Here is a 12,858-nt window from a genome sequence, read left to right as displayed (position 1 = left end):
CTTAATACCCTCCAGTTCCATCCACGTAGTTGCAAATGGCAAGATTTCATTCTTTTTGATTGCCGAGTATTACTCCATTGTATATATATACCACATCTTCTTTATCCATTCATCCATCGATGGACATTTGGGCTCTTTCCATACTTTGGGTATTGTTGATAGTGCTGCTATAAACACGGGGGTGCATGTGTCCCTTCGAAACAGCACACCTGTATCCCGTGGATAAATGCCTAGTCGTGCCATTGCTGGGTCGTAGGGTAGTTCTATTTTTAGTTTTTTGAGGAACCTCCATACTGTTTTCCAGAGTGGCTGCACCAGCTTGCATTCCCATATGTGTTGATCTTATATTCAACTTTGCTAAACTCTTTTACTGGCTTAGGAATTGTTACAGTCTTGTTTTGTTTTTGGATGTTCTTGGTATTTTCTATGCAGATTATTATGCCACCTGCAAACAGGTACAGTTTTATTTCTTGCTTCCCATTCTGTGTGCCTTTTATTTCCTTTTCTTGCCTTACTATACTGAATAAGAGTGTTAAAAGCATGTGTCTTTGTCTTGTTCCCAGTCTTACCAGGAAACATTCAGTCTTTCACCAACTCGTGTGATGTTAGCTGCTGGTCATTGTTACACATGTTCTTTATCAAGTTAAGAAAGTTCCCCCATCCCCGGTTCTTGAGAGTTTGATCATGAATGGGTGTTGAATTTTGTCAAATGCTTTTACTGTATTCGTTGCTATGTATCTTTTGTACTATTTTTTGTCTCGTGTGGGTATAGGGTAATACTGACCTCACAACGTGAGTTGAGAAATGTTCTCCTCTATTTTCCTGAAGGGATTATGTAAAATTAGCATTTACTCTTCTTTGCACATTTGGAAGAATTCCCCATCCAAATTATTTGGACCTGGGGATTTTTTTTTTTCAGGAGTTTTTGTAAATTGTTTTTAACGTTTTATTTATTTTTGAGAGAGCGCAAGTTGGGGAGGGGCAGAGAGAGAGGGAGACAGAATCCGAAGCAGGCTCCAGGCTCCGAGCTGTCAGCACAGAGCCCGACACGGGGCTCGAACCCACGAACCACGAGATCATGACCTGAGCTGAAGTCGGACGCTCAACCAACTGAGCCACCCAGGCTCCCCTCTCAGGAGTTTTAAAATTATGACATCAGGGACACCTGGGTGGCTCAGTCGGTTAAGCGTCCGACTTCGGCTCAGGTCATTCACGCGGTTCCTGAGTTCGAGCCCCACCTCAGGCTCTGTGCTGACAGTTCAGAGCCTGGGCCTGCTTCTGATTCTGTGTCTTTCTCTCTCCGTCCCTCCCCTGCTGGTGCGCTCTCTCTCTCTCTCTCTCAGAAATAAACATAAAAAAATTTTTAGATTAAATTATGACTTCAATTTCCTTAAAAGTCACAAGGCCATTGAGGTTAATTTATTTCATTTTGGGGGAGCTGTGGTAGCCTGTGTAATCAATTTGCTTCATCCAAGTTGTAGAGTTGTCTGTAGGATTTGACTACTCTCCTGTGATGTCTGCAAGGTCTGTAGTGACATCTGTTTCGTTCCTGATATTAGCAATTTGTGCCTTTCTCTCTCTCTCGTTTTTTCTGTCAGTCTTTCTAGAGATGTATCACTTTTATCCCATCTTCTCAAAGAACAAACTCTTGTTTCATTTTTCTGTTGTCTTTGTTTTCAATTTTATTATTCTGCTCTTTATTTTTCTTCCTTCTACTTACTTTGAGTTTATTTTTGCTTTTCTTGTTCCGGGCTCTTAAGATTGGGGCTTAGATTATTTCTGTGAGTGAGTTTCTCTTTTCTGATGCAAGCAATTGGCAATGAATTTCCCTCTCAGTGCTCCCTTTCTGACTCATTTTTATTCCATTCTGTGTGCTTTTTTTATTATTATTATTATTATTCCCCTTGAGACTTCTTTGATCTTTGGGTTATTTTAAAGTCTGCTGTTTCTTTTCCAATAACTTCCTCGGTGAAGATTTTCAGGAGCAGGAAGTTGCTTTACTATTTTTACATATTCGATTTTATTATATTCTTCGCAGCTGTTAATTTCACAGTAAGGATGTGCTGGAAGCCAAGTTCGTCTTTGTTATCGAAGGAGCCCAGAGCTTTGTCCGCTAACTTGCCTTGACAGGGAAATAGAGGTGAACCCTCCCCAGCCCCCGACCCCTGCACACATGGATACACACGCATGCCCGTGATCCACTGACACCCACACTGAATCAGCAGGGCTCATTTTCCAAAACAAGGCTAAGGGGCAGCCGCCACGATAAACAAGAAACAGGAAAAGGAAGGTGTTTAGGAAAAAGGTATCAAGTCAGAACTAGGTCAAACCAGAAACCCCCAGCGGAAGTATCAGAAACATTTCAGGGTCTGGGTTGACGGTAGACAAGGTGCATTTCTGGTACATTGGTAACACCTGCCTTCAAAATCCTCCCCCCCTCCTCCACTCCCCACCATCACTGCCCCTATGGTGGCGGGTCAGTCATTCCGCTTTGAAAAGGAAACAAAGACACTACATTTGCTACAACTCTGGAACAGAAATTCCAGGAACTAACAATGTATCAGAGTGAAAGAAAGCTGTGTCCTGCAAAGCAGTTCATCACCCGCGACAGATAATAATGCCCTTCTCGAACGCTATGTGCTGAGGCTCATAGATACACTGTGTTTATGATGATATGCAACACATATATAAACATATAAGTAAGTCTTTACCCATCCGTCTGATAACTATTTCTGTTTCCTGTTTTTTCTGCTGTTACTTCTTACATTTCAATCTATCTGGAACCCCCTATGGTTGTAGCTTGATAACACATTGACAGATCTGGCAGTGTCTAGGGTTCCTCAGCAACCCAGCCATGAAAGAAGATCTTTGGGCTCTACACTTCAAACGCACAGGGAGGGGAGGCAACTTCACCTCCCCTTATAAGCCAAAGGCACCCAGCCAGCTTAGACCAGGGTTTCTCAACCTTGGTGCTGTTGCCACTTGGATAATTTTCTTTCCCGGGAGTCTATTCTGTTGGTCAGCGTCCCTGGCCTCTATCTGCTAGATATCAACGGCTTCCTCCCAGTTGTGATAACCCCAAATGCCCCCCCGGACATTGCAAAATTCCTCCGAATGAGAGTGACTTGTTCACACGTATGCCTCCTTATCCCCCGCTCCGGACGCTGTACCAAGCCATGATGCCTGGTGCCACAGCAGCCATTTTGCGATCATGAGGAATGGTTCTACAGAGGTGCTGAGGCTGGTACGTGAGACAGAAAGGGCCCTAGTTCTTGATGACATTGCTGAGTTACTGCACCCACCCTAGCATCATCTTCCTCTGGGAAATTAACAGCCTGCCGTTACTTAAGCCACTTTAGTTATCACTCGCAGCCAAGAGCATCCTCTCTGCTTAAAACCTTTTCACTTCTCCATTCAGGATGAATTTCCTTAGCTTCGCCTCCCTTTCCTGCCTGATCTCCCACGGCTCCTGCCAGGACACACTTTCTCCTCTTGGGCTGTAATTAGAGTCCTTTGAACCAGTCCCAGGGCTTCCTGTCTCCTGATTTCTACATTTGTGGTCCCCAGATGCCACATTCTCCCTCCTCTTCTCTCTCTGTTCACTCCTACTCACCTTTCCAGACTTAGCCTGTGTCATTACCTCCTGGACATCCTCCCTGAGTCTCCATGTGGTGGTTTTGAAATGAGGACCCCAAATTATTTAACACTCCTCCATTTGAAGGGGGTCACACATTTCCTCAAGGCAGGGATTTGGACCTTTGTGACTTTTCATTCTCTGAGCACCAAAACAGTGTGCTGGTTGACTCACCGAGGTGGAGTGTTATTCGATGACACACAAGGTGACTTTTTTAAAAGAAGTTTTTGGGGCGCCTGGGTGGCTCAGTCGGTTGAGCATCCAACTTTGGCTCAGGTCATGATCTCATGGTCTGTGAGTTCGAGCCCCGCGTCGGGCTCTGCGCTGACAGCTCGGAGCCTGGAACCTGCTTCGGATTCTGCATCTCCCTCTCTCTCTCTGCCCCTCCCCCGCTCATGCTCTGTCTCTCTCTGTCAAAAATAAATAAACATTAAACAAAATTAAAAAAAATAAAAAGTTTTTATTTAGGTTCCAGGTAGTTAACATAACAGGGTAATATTAGTTTCAGGTGCAGAGTATAGTGATTGGACACTTCCATACACGGCCCGGGGCTCATCACAAGTGCCCTCCTTAATCCCCATCCCCTCCATTCATCTCCCTTCTGGTAACCCTCAGTTTGTTTGAGCAAAGGCGAGAAAGAGACAGAGAGAGAGAGAGAGAGAGGAGAGAGACAAGGTGACTTTTGTGGTCAGGATGCACAGTGTGTGAGATGAGCTAGCCAGAATTGAAGACGCTGGGCGAGCCAACTCAACCCGACCAGCAGAACCTGCTCGTCTTTCAAGCCACAAACCCCAACAGCACTGCCTCTTATGCACAACCCCCCCACCCCCCTCCGAATCACGGGATGGTCCAGAATATGCACTACTGCATAAGCGTCCCTACACCCGGCATCCAGCCCTCTTTTCCCTGGACAACCTCCCCTCATCCCCCAGATCTCCCTTTGACATCACCTCCTCTAGGAAGCCTTCCTCGCCTCTCCAAGGCTGCTGTGTCTAGAGTCTCTCCCTCACATCACACTGAGCACACCGCCTCCGAAGGTCCTTTTCCGCGTCGGTGAGCCCGCGGGCCTCTCGAGGGCAGGGAACGGTTTGTTCCTTTTTGAACACCCAGCACCTGGAGTAACGCCAGCCGGGGCTGGCTGCGAAAATGAAGGCTCACGGCGTAATTCTGCCCGTGGTGCGGCTGCGTGTTTTTTGCTCTTGTCCTCCATTCAAACGTGTACCCAGATCTGACCGTGTTCCGAAGGTACAGCTTCCTGCCTTGCGTTTCACTTCCCCCATCCAGGTACCCGGAGCTGGCAGCTACGGGGCACTCGCCTGGCATTGTTCTGAGGGCCTCACTCATTTCCTTGATTTAATCCCCGTGACAAGTCAGTGAGGCTGATGCTGTGATTACCTGTGGTGTGCATAGGGAAACTGAGGCACCGAAATTACGCGGCCCCTGTGTCCCGCGGTCTGAGTTTGAGCCCTCCAGGCGGACCCCAGAGCCCATGATATGCATCCCCACACCTGCCTTCTTCTGGCCCACCTAGCCGCCTGCTCAAAATGCAGAGGCCAGACTCCCCCCGAAGAGCTTGTTTCTGTAGGACCGAGGAGGGCCTCGGGGGTTGCATTCATCGTGAGCCGTACATAGTGCAGTTTCCACACGGATCTCCCGCTCAGAAAGGATGGCCGAGCCCTGGGACCATCAGGGAGCGGCCAAGACGTTACGAGGTCTGGAACCTGCCGTGCCCTTCTGGCTGCATCACAAACGCTGCCTGGGCTTCCCCTTCTCCAAACTCTTGTGACCTCTGCCAGGCTTGCTGTCACCCCCACCCACCCGTCCACCCACGTGTGTTTGAAGAGCCATGAGGGGGTGAGAAGAGGGTAGACGTCCTGCTCAGAATGAGCTGGCAAATGCCGCGAGCACCACCAGGGACGCCCCCACGCGGCCCCTTCCAGAGGCCCTGGAGAGGCCAAGAGCCCTCCAGCTTCTTAAATGTCTGTTGAGTCCTGGCTACTTCCAGAAAGCTTCAGAGGCTCCATCCGGAACTGTTCATGCTGTCGCAGCACACCCACCGGGCTCCAGTCCCCTCGTGGCAGCCCGTGGCCGCCCTCCCAAGCGCCGCCCGGACAAATATCCGGGGACTCCAGCAAGGCTTCGCTCTGCCTGGGACAGGTGTGACCGGGGAGCGGGGCAACAGCAGAACCAGGGGCGGCCCCAGCCGGCTACCTGTGTTTCCCCGACTCTCAGTGTGAAACTGCCTAACCAGGTTCATGGGTGGTCGGATGGGCACAGCAGGCTTCAGAGGAAAAGGGTCTCTACCCGGGAGCCGGTGATTTCAAGCCCCCAAGCTTGGAGGGGGCTGTATGATGATGCGGCAGGTGGCCCGGGACAACACGGCCGTTGGAGCTTTGCCAGAGAGCAGGCGGGGCTGCATTTGGGGGATTTCCAGGCGGTGTTGCCAATGGAAGCTAACTAGAAAAGGTACCTCTCAGCGAGCCACATCAAAGGCAAGTTTCTGGAGAGTTTGCAGGACTCCTGGTGGTGACAGTCTTCGAGGGGAACCCAAGAGTGTGGGATGGGAGAGGTGACATGGAAAATCAGGCTGGGGACTTCCCCCTAACTGATATCGTGTCCTCTGACCGTTGCTGTGCGATAAAACCCCCCATAGAGAGAGGCCCCACGTAAGAGCCCTTTAATTATAGCTCATAATTTTGTGGCTCAAGAGCCTGAGCAGGGTTTCTTTTCTTTTTCGAATTACATTTTTTTTTTGGATGTTTATTTATTTATTTCGAGAGGGGCGGGGGAGAGAGAGAATCCCCAGCAGGCTCCACGCTGTCAGCACAGAGCCCGATGGGGGGCTCAAACTCACGAACCGTGAGATCATGACCTGGGCCAAAATCCAGAGTCGGACGCTTCGCCGACTGAGACGTGGGCGCCCCGTGAGCAGGGTTTCTTTTTCATGTGGCCTCAACAGAGACCCCTTGGTGCTGTTGGGCTGGTAGATGGGCCACTCTGAGGCAGCTTCACTCCCATGTCTGGTCCTCAGCAGAAAAGGCTTGATCGTTGAGCTCAGTTGGAACCACCAGACGTTACGCGTACAGCCTCACCAGCCTGGCGGCCGCGTGCAGTTGAGCTTTGTAAGTAAAAGTTCAGGGTTCGCAACGAGCATGTTCCAAGGGACCCAGCTGGAGGCAGCAAGGCTTCTTACAACCTAAAACCCCCAGAATGTCACTTCCGGCACATTCTGTCGGTCAAGCAAGTCACCGAGACCGGCCCACGTTCAGGGAGGTGCATTAGACTTCACCTCCCGATGGAAAGAGCAGTAAAACGTTTTCAGCCATATTTCATCTTCCATATTGCAAAAGCGTTAGGAAACACCTGCCGGGCTCACAGCGGGGATTTTTACTCCACACATGTGTGTCGAGCTCCTCGTATGTTCCAGGCACTGTCCTAGGCCCCAGAGAGATGCAGACACGAACAATTCAGAGCATGGTCCCCGCCCTCATGGAGGCTATAGCCTAGAATAAAGTCTAACATAGTTACACGGTGCCTGGCATGTGGTTAAGTGCCCAGGAATGTTGGCTCCTGGTATTATGACTAGCAAACAAGTCACCATTGGATAAAAATGTTGCCATACGTTGGATAAAAATGTTGGATAAAAATGTTGCCACCGTTGGATAAAAACGTTGCCAAACGGTGCCAAACAAGTCACCGTTGGATAAAAATGTTGGGACCAGAGCAAACAATCAACAAAGAGCCTGGCATGTTCAAAAGGGTGACGTCTGAGCCAAGGAGGGGTGGTAATGAACCGGGAGGGGGGGAAGCAAGAGAGCCTTCGTGCAAATGGAAACAGCGTGTGTGGCGAGTGCAAACCTCACCCAAGGAGGCTGGACTGGGATGGATTGCCCGAGGCTCGGAACGGGGACTCTCACGCTCGTCCCTCCAGGTCTGCCTTCTGCCGTCCACCTGCCTGGGCTTCATCAACAGCCCCTCTTGCCTCCTTGCTGGCAGCAGCGGAAGGCTCCAGCAGGAGTTTGGTGGTGTGGGAGGGGAGGAGAAAGAGGCCGGTGTATTTATTCCTCTGGCTCCCTCCCTGCTGGGCAAGGGGTGGAAATGACTACTTCCGCAGCCGCAGGCCACATCCCGCGTCAAGCAGCCAGCCCTCTCCTAGGGCTCCGGGTCTCTCCAGGGCCTTCAGTGACGCTTCCTCCTGTGCCTTCCCTCCTGCGATCGGATCGATCAGCGGCAGCTGCCCCCTATTGCTAGATCAGGAATACTTCAGCCCTGCTGTTTGACTTCCTTACACCCTGCCCACACCTCTGGGGAAAGTCCTTTCCTTGAATTGTCCTCACTCACCCTGTCGAGAGGGCCATCTGTCTCTTACCGGCATCCTGAACGCTAGCCCTATACCACCTAGGATAGCAACCCGGGGGGACTCTCTCTCGGGAACAGTCCCAAGCCAGGGATAACCTTCCATGCAGCGGTGTGCTGGTAAATTTGAACAACATGCCCTCCAGAGGAAAGAGCCCTGATTTGTAGCGTTTGTCAAATTCTGAGGTGTAAATACTTTCACCAGGGCTGATTTCAAGCTAGCCTCATGACAGCAGCCAGCTCGCAAAATTCCTACAAGTGCCGCACACGCTGGTGGGAACCAGCTCGAAGGGAGAAGAGATCCCCAGATGGCCCGTGAGCTCCTGCTCTCTTGGAATTTCAAAAGCAGACACCAAGTAAGGATTAGACGTCCAAGAGGTTTATTGGGGGGGAACTCCTGAAAGGCTAAAGGGGGAGGGAGCAGGGGTGGGAGAGCCCTGAGGCCATGCTGCACACACTTCCACCAGAGGACACAACAGCGATCCCACTGGCCCGGAAGTTGAGGCGACCACCTGGTCGCTTTGGGATCCTCTTGCCTCTGACTCAACAGGCAAAGAAGGGAGTCACTGTGCTGGCTGGGTGATTGGTCCTGGCCACCAAGAGGAAACCGATCGGCTACTACACATGAGAAGAAGTAACGACTGTGTCTGGAGTACAGGAGATCCCTTAGGCTGTCTCTTGCCACGCATTACCACGTCCTGTGATTCAAGTCAGCGGGAAACCACAACAACCCAATTCAAGCAGGAAGGCTAACGGTCCAGGTTCCAGGTATGAAGGTGTGGGTCACCCCCCAGGCAAAGACCCGTGACCCCGTGAGGTTGTCACTGAGGGCAAGGGGAATATGAAACAGGGAGTGGAAGAAGGTAGTTGTAAATAACCAGGTGACAAGATACAGAAGTGAGAACTATCATTATTATGAGTATTTCTTCCCTATTTTGTTATGAATATGTTTGTATACACACGTATGAAGCAAGTATTTGTGTTTTCTTCCTTCTCTTATTCTCTTTCAACCCAAGATGTATTAACGATAATTAACCATACATCGCATTTTCAAGTGTATCAAGGGAAAGAGTGAATATCACCCAAAGACTTTGCAACCTGCGTGGGGAAAGGGTTAGCATAGTGGCGGCTGTATGCAAGACGGTCGTACCATGTCAGGTGGCAATATGACTCTATTATTATAAATGCATGCACGTCTGCTATTATAAACACATATGTTAGTAAATGTACAATACATCTTACACATACCTCGATATTAAAAGTTGGATCAAAGGAAAAAAACAACCTTGGGCGGGGAGGGGGGGTTGGCTTTGGCCATGGGCATTCAGGCCTCAGCCAAGTGGAAGTGAAAAATGGCCCAGCAACCTTTCTTCTTTTTGGTAGAAATAGGAAATGTAACCTGTAAATTCATGTTCCATAGAAGTGACAGTGAGAATCCTTACTTCTCTTCCCTGAATTCAGAAGTCAGGGAAGGAAGATTTTCTTTCTGAAATCAACTAGCAAATTTGCTGTGTACAGGATGAGGTCCATGGCCCTGAAATCAGGGGCTATCTATAAATAGCAGGACTGGGTGTCTGGGTACCCGTTTCTCCTTCCAAGCAAAATGAACAGCCAGGTGCAATGCTCAAAATGCTGCTCACCGAGAGGATTTCGCTTCATCCCTGTCACTCAGGAATGCCCCAGAGAAGGATGCCACCATTTGTGGGTGGTACCTGCATGTCAAAGAATAACCAAAGAAGACTCAGGAGAATTTAGGGTTCTATACCTTCAGCTTCCTTGAGATCTTCCTGTATATCCCTGTTCCAGTTTTCGGAATCCCATTCCTTCCCAACCAATGCCCTCCTTTAACAGAAGACACCTTGTGATACTGTGGACTTGATTTACATTGTAATTCAGCCACTGGCAGGTGGAGAATTGGTTTAGTGTTCAGAAATCTTAGCCCTGTGGCTATAAGACATAGGGTTTAAGGACAGATAATAGAAATTTTCAGGTTATTTACGCACAACTTGAGCCGGCAACTGGAAACCCCGAGTTCATCCTTTTCTTTGTCCCCTTTCTCATTATACACCTTAGTTTGGCTAAAATGTCCTAAGATATCAAATACATGAACACCCAGAACTTTACCTGTATAAGTATTTGATTAAGAGTCTACATTAGTGGGGCGCCTGGGTGGCTCAGTCGCTTGGGTGTCCGACTTCAGCTCAGGTCGTGATCTCACTGCTTGTGAGTTCGAGCCCCGCGTCGGGCTCTGTGCTGACAGCTCGGAGCCTGGAGCCTCCTTCGGATTCTGTGTCTCCCTCTCTCTGCCCTTCCCCTGCTCACGTTCTGTCTCTTTCTCTTAAAAATAAATAAACGTTAAAAAATTAAAAAAAAAAAAAAAAGGATTTCGTAGGAAAAGAAAAATTGGTGTCGAAATCTCACAGTGCTGGTCTGGCACATATAACGAGGGCTGTGCCTGCGGCAGCATTTCTGACAGTGGCTGGAGGGTGAATAGACGGGGACTGTCCACCCCAGCCTGCGGAACCAGGTACTGCATCACGGCCCCAAGCCCGACCTTGGACAGCGGTGTGGCTCACCTTAAACCAAGCCATCCCCCCCCTCCCCCCACCGCCCTGCAACCTGATACCTTGGAGCCACACAAGCTGGGATAAAGCCCACTCAGCTACTGTTTTCTTGCTCTTTGGCTGTGGGTGAGTGACTTAACATCTGGGCATCTCTGCTGTGCCCTCCTCGGGGCACCGATATTGTGTCCTCCTCAGGATATCGTATCTGGAGGCACGTGACGTCCACCCGCCCCTTATTGGGGATGTTAAATGTGATCATTTGGTCAAGGTTGTCTGATTTCTCTGCTGTATAATTGCTATCGTTTCCTTTATAACTAATAAGTAGTCTGTGTGGAGACACTTTAGAACTATGCAAATGAGGGTGCCTGGGTGGCTCAGTCGGTTGAGCATCTGACCCTTGATTTCGGCTCAGGTCGTGATCTGACGGTTCATGAGTTCAAGCCCCATATCTGGTTCTGCACTCTCTCTCTCTCTCTCTCTCTCTCTCTCTCTCAAAATTAAATAAATAAACATTAAAAAAAATAACATTATTTAAAAAAAGAACCATGCAAATATACTGCCCCTCATCAAAAATCCCCACCCCGAGAGTTAGCACCTGTTGGAGGTTCTTGTTCTTCTCTGTGATGGTTGCACAGCGATTTTCCAACCCCGGATCCGCCTCCACATTTACCTACTGGCTTTTCCCCTCAAGCAGAGCCCTACCCGCTCACCGATTTACTTATTATTGATACGGAATTGTGAATTCCTGTTTTCTTCTTTCAATGTGTATCTTCGATTTTGATCTATGATCTACATGGACTCCTGTGACTCCATTACCCATTCAATAATAATAATATAATAAAAATAATATTTGAGGACCTAGTGTACAGTGACTCCCTGTGACCCCCATGGAGTCATGCTTTCCTGTAACCCTTGGAGCTAAGATGATTTAATTTCCTCCTGTAGATCTAACTCTGTCCCAGGCTCTGGCACAACTAGAGAGACCCCAAGCTCTCCAGCCTAAGTTTCAAATAAAAGCATGTTAACCTCGAAGTCCCGATTATGATGGCCCTAGCACGCGCTCCCCACTGACAGAACCTTGGCGCTTGTCCATCCCGTCCCCGAAGCCTACGTCAGTTGATGATGAGGTGCCTGAAGCGGTGTCTTGTGTGGTCATCCACAGACTGTGGTGTTCTTCCCTTGTAACCCCTCCGTGAGATCCTTGGTCTCTGGGACTCCTCACTTCCATGACTGAAGATGTCCCCTGGGAACGGGCCACCCAGTGAGGCCAATGTGTATCTCTCCAAGGACTCCCGAAGCTGCAAGACCCTTGACGTACACCTGCTCGTGGCTGGTCTCGTGTCGATGGGCTCAGACAGAGCCATACGGTCCAATGAGGCTGTGAGACCCAGGAGATCTAGAATCAGCCGTGCCTATTACAGCAATTAATTCCTGTCCCACTCGATGTTGATGCCTCTGGTGCTAGCTAGTCTCTGCCCTGAATCCCACTTCCCCACGTGTGGGTCCGGACCCGAACTGTGGTTACCAGGCCCCCATCTGCATGGTGCTGTACTTACGACTGGACTTCCCCTTCTGCATGTCGAATCTGCATGAGGCTGGAACTCAGTTCCACCTTTGTCCAGCCCGACCAGTGTTTCAGGACTTTGTGTTTAAGGCGTGACCACGGGTTCTTTTTCACACTGAAATCAAACATGAGGAAATGCGAAAACCTGAGTTTCAAATTGTGTCTTCATGTTTAAGGAATAAACACTTGTTGAACACTTCCGAGCCCTCGCAATCGTTACCTACCTTGGCAAAGAACAATCACACACACACACACACACACACACACACACACACACACTGATGTTCCCTGTATCACTGTGGTCATTTGAAAATTTGGAAGCAAATTGGGTGTCCATTTGGACACCTCTCCTGTTTCTTTGGACAGGGAAATACGTAAAGTATGACACCACAGTGCAGCAGCTAAAAAGAGTAAAATAGGCTTGGAAAGATGTTCATGGCATTTTGTTTAAAGGAAAAAGGATAAATGTGATCCCATTTTTGGAGAGAAACTCAACAAAACTAAAGCTGGTTCTTTAAACATTTGATAAAATCAATAAGCTTCTAATCAGACTAAGAAAAAGATAGAGGATTCAAATTACTAATCCCAGAAATGAAAGATGAGACATCACTACAAACTCCATCAACACGAAAAGAAAACTAGGGGAATATTCGGAACAATACTAGGCCCACAAATTTGATAACCTACGGACCAATTCCTTCAAACACACAATCTGTCAAACCTCACACAAGAAGAAACAG

Source organism: Panthera uncia, chromosome A2, assembly GCF_023721935.1.
Source record: "Panthera uncia isolate 11264 chromosome A2, Puncia_PCG_1.0, whole genome shotgun sequence".
NCBI lineage: Eukaryota > Metazoa > Chordata > Mammalia > Carnivora > Felidae > Panthera > Panthera uncia.
The sequence above is the reverse complement of the archived record's forward strand: the minus strand, read 5'-3'. Positions refer to the sequence as shown.